Raw genomic sequence first — 17,540 nt, 5'->3', positions numbered from 1 at the left:
TTAAAAGGAAATAATATGAAAAACAGTGAAGGTGAGTTTGAATTAAACCCAAAGAAGATAAAGAGCAGGAGAGAGAGAGATAGAATACCACCGATAATCAGACTGGGAGTTCGAACCAAGGATAAAAAGCAAACAAATGAAAGGCAGAGACCTGCGCCGAGCTGTGATTTTGCAGTAAGAGATAGCTCTTCATCTGCCGCTGAACCCGGCCCTCCACTAGAACAAAGCCTCCTCACATCGCACTCACTTATCCTCCATTTTTCATGTCGGCCTTTTTTTTTGTCTACATGGAAGAGAACCTCCCTCCCCCTTGCTTTTTCTCCATCTCACACAGTGGGATAACCCTCCGCAGCCTACACACACACACACACAAACACACACACGCAGTTGAATCCGATTTTTACCAGAAAAAACAGGATTGATGGAGTCGAACCTAAATACACACGTATCTGTCGGCGTCTGCTTGTTAGAGATGTCTGGATGGAAATTTTACTGGCGCCACCCCTCTGCCCTGCACCTTGATACACCCCTCGAACCGGTGCGGGTCGAGAGGTGCTGTGCTGACTCTGCCACCTGCTGTCTGATGGCACATAAACAAACTAAACACACATTTCCTCCTGAGCCGTACCCCGTAATCACAGCGCCAGTAAAAACCTCACACTCCATTTCCCTTCAGTGCAGGTGACTGCCTGGGCACCGGCTGCTTTAGGAAACTCTCTGTTTGCGAGCACATTAAAGAAGTTTGGAGACAGCAAAGGAAGTGGAACTGCTGGCAGAGAGGAGGAAATGGCATCATAATTAAAAAGTGTGTCTAAATCCCCAAAATAAAGTGGAAACCCAGGATGCTGTTAAATGAAACTCAATAAATCTCCAGCGAAACGACAACTATAAAATGTTCACTTGTCTGTTGATGCGTCTAACTTTCTATGATAAATGCCAAAGAATTGGTGGAATCTGTAAAAAAGACCAACAACTGTATTTTAACTGAGCAAATACCGAATATGCCTTAGAATCCTTTAATAGTCACAATGGAAACCATGTTAGCACACAGAAGGTCACATTCCATATCTCCACTCTTGGAGTTTGATAGCTAGCATTAGCATTTGATGGCTAACGTCAGCGTTTGATAGGTAATGTCACTGTTGCAAAGCTAGCATCAAGACTTGGTGTTTTGAGCTGACCTTTACTTCCTCTTGTCTCGTGTCCTTTCTCCCTTTTTCATTGTATTTTTCCTGTGTTCTTGCTTCTTTGATTCTCTTTCGTCTATTCAATCAACCAATTGATCAATCAGTCAATCTGATTGATTAATCGGTGGATAAATCCTCTTCTGTCCTTGTATTCCTTCCTTCCTGGTTCTGTTTCTCCACGATCGAAACCTGCCCACTTTGGAAATACCTGTCACACACGAAATATTTAATAATTGGAGTTGAAAGTTGATTCCAGAAAACTCTGAAATTTTCACATGACAAACCTTTGGCAGCCTTGCACCAGCGGTGCTCCCAGCGATGCTGCAGGTGATGCGACGGACAAACGTTTGCAAAACGGAAGGCGCACAGATGCGAGATCCCTTGACCTCTCTCTCACCCTCCATCTTGTTTGTTTACTGGTTTATTTGTTGGAAACAACAACAGGAACCAGGCTATGTAATTATTCCTCCGTGCTGCTTCACTCACTGTAATTATACACCCAGAACAGTGTGTGTGTGTTCTCAATGTCCAATACACACGTTTTGTCCATTTGTGTGTATCTCTCGGCGCTGCACACCCATTCTAGCTAGAGCGAGGGGAAGAAGAACAGGCTGATAAAGAGGGATGAAGGGGCAACAAGCTGAGGTCTTTGTTGGCAAATGGCAGCAAATCAACATCAGGGCCGCCCATTTGCTTTAAGCAAGCAGCTCATTTGCTTGCGCGCGAGTGTGTGTACACGCCGAATGAGGGAGTGAGTGTGTGCGAAATAGCGATGGGAAGATGTTAGAGACGAAGAGGGAAAATGAGGTAATTGAGAAGTTAATGTGTGCTTGTGTCTCTGCGTCCTTCTCCGGGTAAAACCAGGAGCTGGCAGTCCACACCAGACTCTCCATGTTCATTTGTTTCAATTACTGTGAGCAGAAACATGCTTTTTGGGAACGTTTCGAACTCCACCCCTGACCTCTTTTAGGAATCATTTCGCCGTATCTGCTCCCGCCGCAGGGTAATCTACGAAAGCAGCCCGTTTCAACTCCCACTCTGGAAGCCATTCATGATCGTTATTATTTAAGTTGAACAACATATACCTACTGTTGAGTTGCTGGTTTTTTTTAGTTTGAATACATATTTTACTGTATTATAGTTTTTTAAGAGTTTTTCCAATCTCTTGAACTTTTCCACATTTCATGCCAACCCAAATGTTTTCAATAATTTATCAAGATTTTGTGAAGTGGATTCAAAGTGAAACCAGTCTGATAAAAAAAAAAATTCACATTAATAAAGGTTTCCTTTATCATTTCATATCCACATCTTCCACTAACTCATAACAGGTAAGTTAGCATAATTATGGAAATGATGCACAGCTCTACCTTACATCATCAAGAAGTGATAATGTGCCTCTCAGGTCTTCTGGATCTGATCTGCTCTGCATCCTCAGAACCAGAACCAAACATAGAGAAGCAGCTTCCAGTTCACTGATCTGGAAAAAAATCTGCAAAGCTGCCAAAACACTGAGTTCCTGTACAAACCTCCCTCCACGCCCCCCACTTTTTAAACATGTCTTTTGATTAATAATAGCTGGAACATCATTAGTTTTAGGCTCTAGTCCGGGTCATTTATTGTACTGTTTTAAGTTTTCATCATGCAATCCTCTTTGAATTGTTTTGCAGCTAAAATATGCCATACAAGTAAATATACCTGTCCTTATTTTACTGGATTTTAGTTCACGGTTGTCCTAAACTTCACATTTACTTCTATGTTGTTGAATAAATGCAATAAATTGCATTGAAGTTTAAGGTTTTAATGTGATATGAATATTTTTACAAAGTAAAAAGTTGACCAAATTCACCCTAAAGCGTTACATTCAATTTTCTGCTGTTTCTCCCCTTAAGTTGTGCCGAGATGTGAGTTTGGCCGTCCAGCTGAATGTGATTCATTATTAATGTGTGAACACGGTCTCCAAGGACCCGCCGTTCATTATTAATGCTCCACAATCTCCTCCTTTCCCTCCAAGGATCTCCCATCTTCCCCCTTTTCCCGTCCAGCCGTTCCTTCTCCAGTCCAACTGTCTCAGCTTCCGTCTCATCCGCCGTCTGGCGGAAAAGCTAATAACAGCTGTGTCTTCAGCCCGTCTCCTCCTCGTCCTCCCGCCATCTTCAAGCTGTCTGCGGTTTCTTTCGGGTCACCAGGCCTCCTTACTAGGTGTTAAATATGATAAATGTGTGTAAGCGGGTGAGCGGACCTCCACACCCGCTTCCCTGGGTAAGGTGGCAACCTGGAAACTGAGCTTGAAGACTTCTTCTGATGATTAACTCGGATATGCACGTGGACATTATCTATAATGTTTGTTTCTAACACCCGCTCTATGCCATTACCGCGCACATCTGTCCAACATGAACAGCAGCAGCAGTAAAAATGGCTATAACTGTGTTTGATTGGACACAGATTCAAGTGTGTGTGATTTTATGATGCCAAGATAATTATCTCCATTTATGAGAGAACGTGGCGCTGATGTTCTTCTTGCTCCATGATCTTCTATTAATAACACAGAATTAACGGTCTGGTGCCCCGAAGTAATGCTTTGACCCTCCTAAAAATGGAAAAAACAACAAGTAGGCGTAGAAATCATAAACATTTATAGATATTATATCACCTGTATTCTTACATTTAGCATAATAGCCAGAATCTTTTAATCAGACCCTCGAAAGTGAATTAGCCATTACGTTACACACAGATGTAAAGCAAAATAAAGCTTCAATGCCGAAGTTGAAAAATCCAAGCAAATCTATAGTAGCTAACCATTCTGTACTTAGTGCAAAAAGTGTTTTTTCATTGTTGCAGCAATGCTTCTTGGGTGGGTGCTTTGAGCTTCCTGAAGTCTTCGTCTCTCGTCCTCATTCATGGTGTTTACGGTGCAGTTTCAGCAGCAAAATTACAACTACTGCACACCCAGAGGAGGCTATACTTTCTTGTCGCAGGAGGCTAATCTGCAATCTGATTAATGACAGGCTCACTTGTGTTAGCTTTCTAGAGACTGGGGAATAGCGTGGCTACGCCGGCTAATCTTAATTTAATGTTTCATGCTCTAAAAAGTGGTTGAAGAAAGAAAAAAATCATTTACAAAATCTCCCATGAACACACCAGGCAATATGTGTCTTATATCTGGACAATCTGAGTGACTGCCTGAGCATCTTCATCTTCTTCATGCTGAAGGTTTTGCTTGTTTATCATAGCTGGCCAACACGTCACACCAAAGACAGTTACGGCTCACACAATGGTTTTGTAGATTTTGGTCTTGAGGATTTTGGCATCCTCTTATCTCTCAGTACGTTGGTGACCTGTCGCTACTAGAGCCACGGCACATCGGCTCACACCCAGCCATCCGACGGCGTGTATGCTTTTTCAGAAATCTGTATGTATGCAGCACACAATCAGAAAACAACAGTAATTATGAGGTAAGAGGGCAGTTTGCTGTGAGATTGTGTGTGTGCGTGCGTGTGTGTGTGGCAGGAACAGACGGTGCTGTGGCCTTTTGCTTGTGTGTACTCAGGTGCAAGGAAGCAAGTGTGTGTGGAGACAGTTATTTTACCCTCAAGTGCATCAAGGAAGGCAGTCCTTTTGTCAGGAGCTAGTGTGTGTGTGCATGCAGAGATGTAATGTTCCTAAAATAGTCTTTCCAACCAAAATGCTTCATAGCATTTGCGCAATTTCAACTTCTGAATTCCAAAGCAGTCCTGCTGTTTCACCACAAAACTCTTCACATTCAATCGTCAATTCATCTATAAATACAACATGGACTAACATGTCTTCTTGACGAAGGACTTTTGCTGAAATTAGAGCAAGTAGCAATGCAAGCACACTAGATGAATATACACTATGTTCTACTTTTCAGTTCAGGGATGAACTGGAGCAGTTTGCTTTTTGAGACGCTGTCTCTTTAAGAGCTACAGTTACTGGGCAGCAGAATTCCTCACTGTCAGTTTCGAGCTGGTTTTGCATGATGGTGATGAAGATGCAAATGTCTTGTTATTCAGTACTGCAAAATTAGCCAGTATTAGCACAGAGCAGCTAAATACTGTAGCCAGGTAACTGCTACAGCTACATGAGATAAACTTATACTGATGAAAGCTGGAAGACATGGCAGTTGGAATAAAAGAAGCACATTTAGCATTTCTATTTGATTAACTTCAAATAAAAGTCTAAAGCTCATCAGCAATGAAAAGAGGAGTGTATTATTTAAATGTCCCCATAAAGCTTGTCACTGTGCATCGTCTTCTCATGGATGCCTTAAATGCGACTTTCCTTTGCTTCTTATCAGTTTCTTGCTTTAAGCACACTTTCTGATACTTTAATTAGTATTCCGTCATCTGCTTGGATATCCTTGTGAACTTCATAAATGCCACATATTCAACAAATAACAATTAGGCTTAATTAAAATGATTAAAAACTCTCATCTAATCTGTCAACATGTTGTGTTTGGAGCTCACACTCTTCGTGCGTGTGTGTGTGTGTGTGTGTTTCCTCTTCATGGTTCACGAATCAAGAAGATCACTGCATAATGATTGTATAATGAGCAGGTCCTTAAGATACACAGACAACCACCCACCCACATATATCCATAGCAAACAAACATGTCCTTAAGACAACCAAAGCTTATCAATAGTTGTTAATTAAATTCTATTATTAATAGACATGCGGAATGCATTGAACTCAGTGTGTTTTTCACCGTGTTTGTCTTTTTTAATGAAAAGATTTCACCTTGGAGGAAGTATGTGTATGTGCAGGTAAGTGTTTGTGTTTAATTACTTCAAAGTAAATACAGATTTGACAAGAGGAGATTTGTGAGACTTCCGAGAATTTCACCCAACCACACTCAGAACTCTACGAATGGAAAAACACGGAACGATGGGAAACCTTCCGAGGAAGTAGCTGGTCCACCAAAGTGACTTCAAGAGAACTTCACTGACTCATCAATGAGGTCACAGAAGAGCCATGGCTCCCGCAAGCGCAAAGCTATAAATTCTCAATCGGAACCATGTTTGTCTTGGTTGTATTTACCCCTAATGCCCTGACTAAAATCACATGCAGGCCCAAAGTTCCACGTTGGGGCCCCTTATTATTAGGTCAGATTAAATTACAACAAACAATAATTATGCAGATGATACACAGATCTACATTACAATGCCACCGGGTGACTAAGACCCTATTCAATTATTGACTAGATCAAATCTATGCATTAATGTGCCATAACTATCTTTGACTCAACAATTGACCAATGACCTAAAGAGGAAAGTTATAGAGTCAGATATTACAGATAGAAAATAGAGATCAGGCCTAAAATCTGGGAATAGTGATGGACTCCGATCTGAACCTTCAGAGTCACATAAAGACGGTTACAAAGTCGGCTTTCTCTCACCTGAAGAACATTTCCATAATTGTTGTGGCCTGTCATAGCAATGCATTGTAGGCCCCTGGACTTAAGGAGTACATGCACACATATTCATGACATGATTTGATTAAACTAATTTATCTTCGGTGTAATTCCAGTACCAAAAATAACTAACTTTTTACCAGGTGAGCCTCTCTTACCTGAGAACGTGAACCAGTACTGGGCTGATTCTGCCTTCAAATCATTTTAACAATGCTCATGTCGAAGATTCATAACTTACAACTTATAAGTCTGAAACGGGAGCAATTCTAATTACACTAAAACAGTCTGTGTGCAACACTCAAGAGAGATTCATTCGATGCATCAAACAGTTACGTCATCACTGCTGATGTCATTGTGACAACCAGTGGAACTGAACATTCTGATGGTGCATTCACATCAAACAAGAAAAATCCCAAAAAATCTGCTGGGGAACACGACAGGGAGGAAAGGGGGAACTGAAAAACACTACTAATACAAAAGCCAGAAAGGAAAGCAATAAGACAATCCTAATTACAGCAAAAACCTCAAATAATAATATCAAAAGGACCATGAAGAGCTAAACTAAAGTGAACAAAAACATTTTTTTTGTTAGTTTTTCAATGAATTTATTAAGTTATACACAAACGAAGAAGAAGATCAGTGAGATAACGTCCTGGATGGGCTGCCTGGGTAACACATTTATACTCCCGCTAATTAATTATAATCCAAATTATAATTAAATGTTCCTCAGCTTAAAAGAAGTGAAGGGCAAAACATAAAATATTTCATGTATGTGTAATTTTCAAGAAGTTCTAATCATTATGGCTCTGTTAACTGTAAAACAAATGATAATATTGCACTGATTTGGAAATATTTCCAAGGAATAAATCTAAAGTTTGAGTTTGTCTGAAACTCCCTGTGTAGGATCGTGTTAATGAGACAGATAATGAATTTATTTGGAGGCATTTTTATCGAGGATGGCATGAGGAGCCAAACAATTCCCATATTACCTTTATTTATTGACGTGACTGCAACTTTAAATGCTTTTATGGTTAAAGCATGAAAATAAGAACTTCGCTACAGCCTGGCAAAGATGTTAAAAATCAGAAATGTGTTGGTTAAAGTCATTCTCTGTTATTTATTTTCCATTATGATTTTTCCATTTTTCTACATAAACACTTAGAAAACAAAAATAGTAAAATGGCCTATGCAAAACATGGTCGCGAACACACACACACGCACGCACACACGCAAAATGCACTTTAAGACCTCCTCTGTCCTCAATTTAGACTACATAAACATAAACAAGCGCGAGGCAAAAGAAAAGAGTAAATGTGTCATTAATAAAAAGAAAGACGAGCTAATTGTGTTGCATGCTCGGGAAAAATCAAAAATCCATTAGAGGGAGGGGAAAGGACGCGGAATATGGCTTTTTGAAAAACAGATGATGTCTCACAAAAGAAGAAAAACCAAGTGCGCTTTTACCTCTAATTTGCTCCTATATCCTTGATTTAAGATGGTCTTCTTGTGCAGCTCTGTTTGTGTGTGTGCGCGCCTAAATGAGTGTTGTGCTCCGCTTAATGCATGCCAATGAGTCAGGCAACTTTATCTAATCTCCATAAATGGCCATACAGTTCAGGAAGGTCAGGCACACACACGTGCGCTCGCGCACACAAATACACCCCAATGAGAGAGAGAGCAGAAGGAGACAATAATTGAGAGAAATTAGAAGAAATGATGGAAGGGACCGGTTGGCAGAAAGAGGAACAGGAGAGACAGAATGGACTCTGGGGTGAAACAATTAGCTCTGTCATTTAGTATTTATATGGCTTTTCCAGCTCAGAAAGGTCAGAGCGCTCCTACGAATGAGAAACGGTTCTCCCACACAGTGAAGAAAGGCCCAGTTCTTCAATTTGTTATACCAAACACACAGGAAACTCCTGCTGAGGTTTGATTCCTTGGAGTATTAAAACTAATTAAAACTAATTGTGGCTTGCAAGCATCCTAAATTCTACCTGCCTTGGCCACCAATAATATAGAACTAAGCAGCGGTGAATGGAAGTAGTTAAAAGTCCAATTCACCTCGTCATAATAAACTCAAATTGAGATCAGTATGTACCGTGACATAGAATAATAATGTCTGTACCTTCTCCTTCCCCGAGCTGCACTCACTCACCTGGAATTAGCTCAAGTAGCCCTGAATTTTGAGAATTCTTCACTTTTTGGAAATAAACAGGAAACATCCAACGTTCCAATGAAGTCGGAGGGAGTTCCAAACAAACTCAGCATGTAAAGCTGTCACAGTGATCTTTCTTATTAATTACATCTCTTCCTCCTTTTTTTTTTTTTTGGTTGCATTTCATGGTTCTGGTTTTACTGACTTCCCTCTGCTTTTGATCCCCGTGTGACACGCGGTTAAAACGAGCCTCGGGGGTGAGTTAGCAATTTGTATGTATGCATGCGCCCTCCATGAGTGTGTGCGGTGTCACTTTCAGGCCATCTGGAGGCGACACTTAACAGAGAACATCAAGTCATTGAATCATCGCCTATACTTGCCTCAACTTCAGGGTCAGATTTGATCAAACATCTTCAGAATACAATGGAATGAGAAAAGTTAATGTGGTCCAAATGAAACCCAAGAGATCTTGAGCATTGAAAAGTTGTTTGAAAATTAAAAGAATTCTAAGTCTTTAAAGTGGTTATAAGCTAGAAGTCTATCAATCAATCAATCAATCAATCAATCAATCAATCAATCAATCAATCAATCAATCAATCAATCAATCAATCAATCAATCAATCAATCAATCAATCAATCAATCAATCAATCAAAGTTCATTCCTATAGCACATTTCAGTAACAAGGTAGTTCAAAGTGCTTTACAGCATAAAACCACAAAAAATGCAAAGTCATAAAAAACACAATACAGTCAACAACTGATAAACATTACATTTTGATGAATGACATAATCAAAATCATCAATACACATCTAATATGTTGGTGGAATCTGAGTCAGTAGCGCTGAATACTTGCGGTGATGTGTAGATGTTCCTGAAAATGCGTCCAACAGAAGATTAAGTGACAAAATATTTCACCAAGGATCAAATTCTGGGTGAAGTAGGAGATAAAAGATATTTAATTTAATCTCCCAGAGTTCATTAAATTTAAACCCGTCAGCATCAGCCCCTCTTTTACGAGTGGAGTTTGGATAGACGGGGACAAAAGAAATGTATTTATTGAAGCATGCAGTTGATAAAAGGTGAGCGTTGTGAACGGGTGGAGGGGCAGCATGGCTGGAGGTTTATTTTGGTGTAAAGTTGGCAGCCAAATGGAGTGAATAATAGATGTGATCCATCCCCAGTTGATAAAACAGGACGGTTGGCAGTAAAGGGATGAAATATCTCTTGTTCTCATTACTCTTCGGCTCTAAATGCGTCCGATCTTCCTTGTGTTGGAGGTCAGATATTCATTTATTTTAAATCTCCTCAGAAAGGTGGAGGTGTCTGAAAGCTACCACGGAGATAAAATATGCACAAACATCCAGACAAATAACAACGGTCCTTCACTTTTTCTGTCTTCATCTTTCATCTTTCTCTTTCATCCCTCGCTTTGTCCCGTTGGGTGCAGGACCGGAGCAGCTGAGCTCCTGCTCTACCAACTGCAGTTGGAAACACACACACACCCACACACACACACACACAATGACCGCGTTCATCCACAACACACACGCAACCCTAACACTTCGTGTTCCGCCTGAGATGAATTTTCCTTTTTCTTATTTGTTTGAATCAAGACCCTCAAGAGGCGGAACAAATGGCGACCTTGAGGCAACCAAGAGACGAGATACTTAAAACTCAGGAGAGATGAATCCTCTCAGAGGGGAGGAACCTTGTGGAGAGTTTTCCAGGAGATGGGAGGCAGCCACTTGAGGGAAAATTAAAGCTTTCCAAGGATGCAACAGGGGCAGAGGGACATTGAGAAAAGATTGATGTTTTGTGTCTAAGTAGACGTACATTGAACTAGCTCTTTTCACTCATCTTCAATTTATTTTTATTATTATTTTTTTGTTTAATGTAGATTAATTTGTCCTTAAATTATCAATAAAATCTCTGGAGGAAACTTAGAATGAGGTTTTGGTTCCTGCTGGTGTAAAAAGTTCTAACTTTTTTTTTTAATCAATACATGAAAAGGTAGAGATTTCTGTCTTGAACTTGGAAATTAAAGAAATATATATATATATTTTAATTGCTTTAATCCAAAGTAAGAAAAGAGTCCTTAAGAGCTCACAATGCTTTCTGCTTGCTCTCCCCCCCCCGCGTGATTTTTCTAATTGTCAGCGTCTAGGTCATTACCTTGTCTTTTATGCTTTTCTGTAATAATTTTTTTCAATATGTGGGCTCTTTTTATCCAGCTGTGAATTGTGAGCAGGCTCATTTTTTCTTTCTAAATGACGGAGTCTGTGCAGGAGATGTAAGACTGCTTCAAACCAACTTTCAATTAGTTAATTTGCGTCGCACAGACAATTCAAAAGACCCTCATGTATTTTTGTTTTGCTTCCAAGGAGCCGCAGTTTTTTTTTTTTTTTGTCAATTGTATTTTAAAGCAGTTTTGTAGAAAAAATAAAAAAAATTGGGCTTTCAGACATTGACCACATTTCAAGTCCTTGGACCTCGGCACTTTTGCATGAATAGGAGGCCTATAATTCAGGAAACACAAGAACAAAAAAACGCTGTCTTAAAGAAATATGTCATTCAAAAGGCAACATCTGACTGAAGTTGTTTTATCAGTAGGTACTCCATAACAAAAAGCCGATTGTAATGAGACATTTAATTTTTTCTTGCTCATACAAAAAACAATCCAAGGTTTGGATCGAGTGGATTAAGAAAAAAAATTATATTCAAAATATGTTGTTTTTGAATTTAGTCTGGAACAAGGATTGACTTGATTTAAACGTTCATATCCTCTTATGAAGCAAAGACCTTTGAAGACGGAAGTCTGGACCTCCCTTCTGAAGTTGCTACTACCTCGACGTTTTTCCTCTTCATTGCAAATGTCGCAGCCAAGTGAAATTACTCTTAATACCTTGGATGGTTGGCCAAGGTTTGTGAAATTGTCCTCTTGGATAGAACTCTTTTCTTGGGTCCAGTTTTCTGATGTTCTCGTCGGAGCAAAAGTTGACTTCTGATGACATTTCGTCAGAGTTTTCACACTCAACTGTCTTCTTTTCATCGCCTTCAGAAAGATTGGATAAATTGTTTCCTACTGCAGTGACCTCTTCAGGAGTATTGTTTAAAATTTGAAGAGGTTTAAAAATGAACAAAATATTCATACATTAGTATGAATATTTGATAGTTATAGGGCACAGTTTTAAACTGACATATATACAGTTTGATCTTTGTTTCAGGTTTTCTTTATTGTCTGTGGTCTTCTTGAGAAACAAACTGACTCGCATTTTGTTTTGGCCAATCTTTTGTAAAATTGGACTTGCTACTAAACCAGTATAGCCAAAGCTCAGCACTATGGTTCCTGTTGACACACCTGTATCTAACCAAAGTGTGTATATTAAAGTTATTAACTTATCCAACAGAAACAGTAAAAAAAAAAAACCCAAAAAACTAATGAAACAGATCTCAGCAAAAGCAATGAGTTAGCTCGGTAGCTTCCCTAGCTACGTAAAGTAGCTAGCCAGCTTTTACATGTATACTTGTAAAACAACCATAATATTTCTGTTCTTGCTGTCAAATATGAATAAATCACACTATATTAAAGTGGCACTATTTTGATTAAAGAAAAGTAGTCAGATTTTGTAAAAAAAAAAAAAAAGAGAAATAGCTAACCTTGACAATTTTCTCTAAGTAAGGTATTCCTTATGTAACCGACTTCATTTCATCTGTTGCCATTTCAAGTATTGTTCCAGCTTTAATGGAAATTAACCAGTAAAAATCAGACAAAAATCTGAGCTTTGAATCATTTACCTAAACAAATTAATGAAACAGGCTTGGACAAAACTTACCAGCTAGCTAGCTATTTTCCTTGCTAGGTATAATATAAAGTAAGTAGATAGCTAGAGTGGAGCCCAGATGTTTGTAAAATAGACACAACACTAAATGTCTCAATTTGTCTGAAGAATTACATTAAATAAAAAAAAATTAAGTTGTATTTCGTCACCATTTTGGAACCTTCGGTTTGTGTATTTGTGTTTAAAGGGTTTGGTGTTTTAAACTCATTAGTTATCATTCCATTGTGTCTTTAATTCATGACTTTTATTCATGACTTCCAGCGTTCATTTGACTTTGGTTCTGATCCAGACACAGAGCAGTTGATACAAGCAAGCACACATGCGCAAAAAGATGAAAGAACGAATCATTGAAAACTTTCTCAAAAACCACAGGTTGTGTCACAGAGGGAGTGAAGGGATGAAAGGAAAGGAAAAGCACGAATGAAAGAGAAAGGTAGAGCAGCGGGGTGACTGAGTGGCAGTGCAGATCTCTTGCCAAGCCACTGTCACTGGCACTTAAAGAGCGCTCACACACGCACACTGCAGCGTGACACCTGATAAAATGCAAGACCGTTTGGAAAATTAGCACAAAACAATCAGAATGTCTCATGAAAAAAAAAAAGTTTGAAACAGGCCTCAGACACGTCTATTCTTTCTGGTTTCCATAAAGTCCATGTCCTGCCACTCAGACTGAAGCGCTCAAAGTGGGCTACCCGCGGTGGGCAATGTTGTTCAACTGACTGCGGGTGCCCACATCAAAATGCAGGTTGGAGGTTTGACATTCCTGGAGGCTGTGTCCGTCTAGCCAGTTAGGCAGAGGACAGCCAATAACACACACACCCACACACACACACACACACACACACACGCGCACACGCACACACACACACACACACATTCTGCTTAGCTATCTGATGAGACTAATGCTGATTCAAGTCAATCGCGAGGAAGAAAAAAAAACTTAAATGCTCCACCTATTACATGTGTACACGTGTGCTGGTGTTATTTGTGTTTCAACGGTGTGTGTTGTTCAAACGTTGGGGACTTTTCTTGATGCTTGTCTCAAAAGAGTGCGTGTGTGGGTGTGTGTTTTGTGTGTGTGTCCTGTAACAGTAATGAAGGGAGATTATCACAGCTGGGCGCCTGCAGACCTCAAGGTTAAAGGAGCACAAAGGCGCAGCTGTAACATCGTGTTGGCAGCGGATGTCATTGTCTGAACGCATCTGTATGTTTTTATTTTAAGGGCTGACTTAGATAATCAACTGATGATAAAACTGATAATTGTGGATGGGGATGTTATTACAAGCTAAATGCATTGGATATTACAATGTAACAATCTAAAAAAAATGGGAGAGTCAGACTTATTTAGACTTAAAATGTTCAGAAAACAATGCAAACTTGACAGTAATAAAGTATACACAGTTTTCAATTTCAGTACAAACAAAAATTTGATTTAATTAAAAGTATGTATTTAAAATCTTTTTTTCTTTTGACTTATATTTTTCCAAGTAGGCAATAATTTTTAACCAGTACTTCAGTGTTCAGCTTTGTCTCTTTCTTGGATGGAGCCTTTGGTGTAATTATTGCTAATATCCTGTGTACTCTGTATTTTCATTGCCTTTGAAAGCTATAAAAGATGGACTTCCATTCTTCCACACTTTAGAAACACAGTGAAGGTATAAAGAAAGTTCACCCTCTGTCAGTTCTTGGGTTTTAATGTACAAATAATCTGATGTTTAAACCTACCAACACCTGACAAATTCCACCAATCGTGTTTAGCACAGCCAAACCTTGATTGTACTTTTGTCCAACAGACCTGATGACATTCATGACATCTTCTTGAGGAAAACCTGAAGATTATCTTCCTCCATTCATGAGGTTCACTTTTATTTCCTTCAGCTGAAGGAGGAAGAATTTCCTTCATGCTTCAAGTGTATCCTTTATTGTTTATGACTGTTTAGTCAACCTTGCCAAATGGCCCCTGAAGTTTTTAATGTCGCTCATTCAATTAAAGTTCGATGCAGAGCTGAACCTGGGGGGGCAATAAGTCACTAACTGGTATTATACTGCCCTGCTAATTACTGAAGCAATGAACTTTAATTAATATTTCAGCCCGGCGTGTGTGTGTTGAAGCATATTTGAGGGAGCCTCTTTACACACTTGAGGCTACCTCTCCTTTATCTCAAGCAATCTCTCTTCTACACGGCGGTGCGAGGTGGGCGCTGACATTTTGCCGAGTGTCTGGGTTCGCGTGAGAGACGGTGACATGATGAACTGACGGAGGCTATAGCGATGCCGTTCGTATTAGCATAATTATCGACCACATCAGGAGCAGTGCAGAGCAGATCCAACAACACAAACGACAACAATGCTCCTCTGAAACGGCTTGTCCTGCATTTGAATAACTTCTCAAAAGCTGAAGCTATTTTACGCTGTGGTCTAACTATTCATTAGGATTAAAAATGAAACATTATTGAATAAAGTAGAACCTATGTGTGAAAGTGTAAAATCTAAAATCAATGACATGCAACAGATTTTATTTAGGGGTATTAAAGTAGGAGAAATATAAGAGGCTAGTAGATTTGATGATATTTCAGGTATTATTGTTACTATTATTATATTTGACCGTAACAGGCTTTCTTAAACACAGTAATTCAACAGACTGAACATTAAGATCACAATGGCTACCTTACAGCTTTATCTTCATTTTCTATCATCTAAATGTGTTTTGTTTGCATATTTTACTTTTGTACTTTTTCTACCCACCAGACCAGATTTTAAATTCTTGTTAAAGATTTTGAAGCAGCCATTGCAGCGTTAAAAGTAAAGAAACGACAAACATTAGCTGCAGCTTGTGTGTGTTAACGCTGTACATGTTAGTTACCTACTGGGTTCGCCTTGAGCGAGCAGCGCCCTTCACTTCTCTTTGCCCATAGCTGTGCTGTGTCCGACGCTGCTGTGAGGCATCAGTCAGGCAGCTGGCCTGAAGTGAACAGGAGTTTTTTTAGTTCAGGCACAAATACTTTGATTAGCTCCTGGTTCATCCCCCGCCCCCTCTTTTTACCAGGCTTGAAATATTATAGCAAAAAAAACAAAACAAAAAAAACCCCAATCAAACCAACCTTTTAAAAATAATCAACAATTTCATTTTTCTCATCTGCTACAGCTAAGAAATAGAAACATCAATGCAGAAGAATAAATTTAAAATAGATACTGCAGCCTATGTAATTTACTTTCACAGTTTCACATTTTAGCGAATAAATTTATCTGGGATTCTAATGTTGCTGAGAACAGCACACATCAATATGGCCTGTCATTAATGATGTGTCTAAAGCTTTTTATATGTGAAACACAAACTGAAGACATTATACATATTATACATATAAAAAATGGATTGTAGAATAAAAACAAAAATCTGATTAAGAATGTAAAAATCAAAACAGAAAAAAATATTGATGCCCAGATATGAGCCTTATTTACTCATTACAATAATGAGTACCACAGCAGTTGGAGATGGAACAAATGTTACAATTTTGGTCCTGAAAATTGAACTGATAGTCCGAGACTATAAGATGTGTAAATAGCCTAAATATCATTGAGCCTTGACTCTATCTTGGACTTTCTTCATCCTCAGACAGTGTTCAGTCTATTAGTGGCTACATGTTGGGTCATTGTCACGTTAGAGAGCCCACCGCTCTTTTCACACATAATCCTTAAGTCACTTCTGATAGATGTGTTGCTATCTGATGAGGAGTCACCTCTGCAATATTTAAAAAGTTATTTTGCCTGAAACTGTGGAAAATATAATTTATGTTATAATAGAGGCTGAGAAGGTAAAGCTAAAAAAAGTGTATGTGGATATTCTGTCATCCTTTGTAATTTATTTGAGGCAGTATGAATGCCAGACTTTTGAACAACCTGTGAAAAAAAAATTAAATGTAAACAAAAGACAAATTTGTCACAGAAGACAAATAAAATCCAAAATCTCAAATAAACCATCACCCCTTACTTTAAGATCAGACGGAAAAGTTAAATATGGATTTAAAAATTATCTTTTTTCAAAAGAGCAGAATTGAATTTTCTGGATAAAATTTTATGTTCTGTTTTAAATAAAGATCAAGGGTAAAGGGGTGAAGGTACTTTGAAAATATTCACTGCTTTGAAAGTGACCATGATGACGTCAATTGCATTGAATTGAAATCTATATACTCAATGCTGAAACTAATTTGTTCATGGTTGACAGCTCAACAAAGACATATATCCTATTAAATTTATTAATTCATGGTACAAATTAACTAAATATCTCACCTTTGCACTGGTAGCCAACCCACTTGAATGAAGAACAAGGTCCAAAACACTGAGTACACTTCTGCAAAGAGGATACTGTTGTGCACATCAGGTGATGTTTTTGACACTACAAGGAATAAAATTAAACACACACACACACACACATATATATATATATATATATATATATATATATATATATATATATATATATATATATATATATATATATATATATGTATATATATAAACACACGCATATTAGGGCTGAAATGATTCCTTGAGTGATTTGGGTACCTCCATTATTAAAATTCCTTGAGGTAAATTTCTCTGCCTCAAAGCTTTGTTGATGTATGTTTTACTGTTTAGCACACCGTGTTCTGGCAGGGTTATTACTTGCGTTGTACAGCACTCTCACATCCGCCTAAGTTGTTGACAAAAGCTAAGTGACAACATTTTTTAAAAATCTCCTTTTCTGTCCCATCATATGATGTGATGCCAAGTCAACATTTATAAGAGGTCAAACCAATATTCACAAAGTCACAAAACATGTTTTTATCAATTCAATAATGCAAGGTCCCCATAAACAATATGGTCCTCCTGTATCACGTTGGGGCAGATGACCTGAAACACACACATACACACATGGAGCTTACAACCATCA

At 38.7% G+C, this 17,540-nt stretch overlaps 1 protein-coding gene across 4 annotated transcripts in view; it reads right to left on the bottom strand.

The window, feature by feature from the left end:
• Positions 1 to 15,493, bottom strand: part of prox1a (prospero homeobox 1a) — a 50,458-nt gene extending 34,965 nt beyond the window's left edge. The window contains exons 1-4 of one of the 4 annotated variants that reach the window (XM_055059233.1): positions 6,774 to 6,960; positions 6,601 to 6,660; positions 1,472 to 3,774; positions 1,182 to 1,395 (exon numbers count right to left, since the gene is read on the bottom strand). The gene's annotated coding sequence lies outside the window, so the exon portion shown is untranslated. Of the gene's footprint in view, positions 1 to 1,181; positions 1,396 to 1,471; positions 3,775 to 6,600; positions 6,961 to 15,477 lie in introns of those variants that run through there. The other 3 variants (XM_055059235.1, XM_055059232.1, XM_055059234.1) reach the window with 3 other exon arrangements.
• Positions 15,494 to 17,540: the final 2,047 nt, after the last annotated feature.

Source organism: Poeciliopsis prolifica, unplaced genomic scaffold (assembly GCF_027474105.1).
Source record: "Poeciliopsis prolifica strain line A6 unplaced genomic scaffold, Auburn_PproV2 SCAFFOLD053, whole genome shotgun sequence".
Taxonomy (NCBI): Eukaryota; Metazoa; Chordata; class Actinopteri; order Cyprinodontiformes; family Poeciliidae; genus Poeciliopsis; species Poeciliopsis prolifica.
The sequence above is the reverse complement of the archived record's forward strand: the minus strand, read 5'-3'. Positions and strand labels throughout refer to the sequence as shown.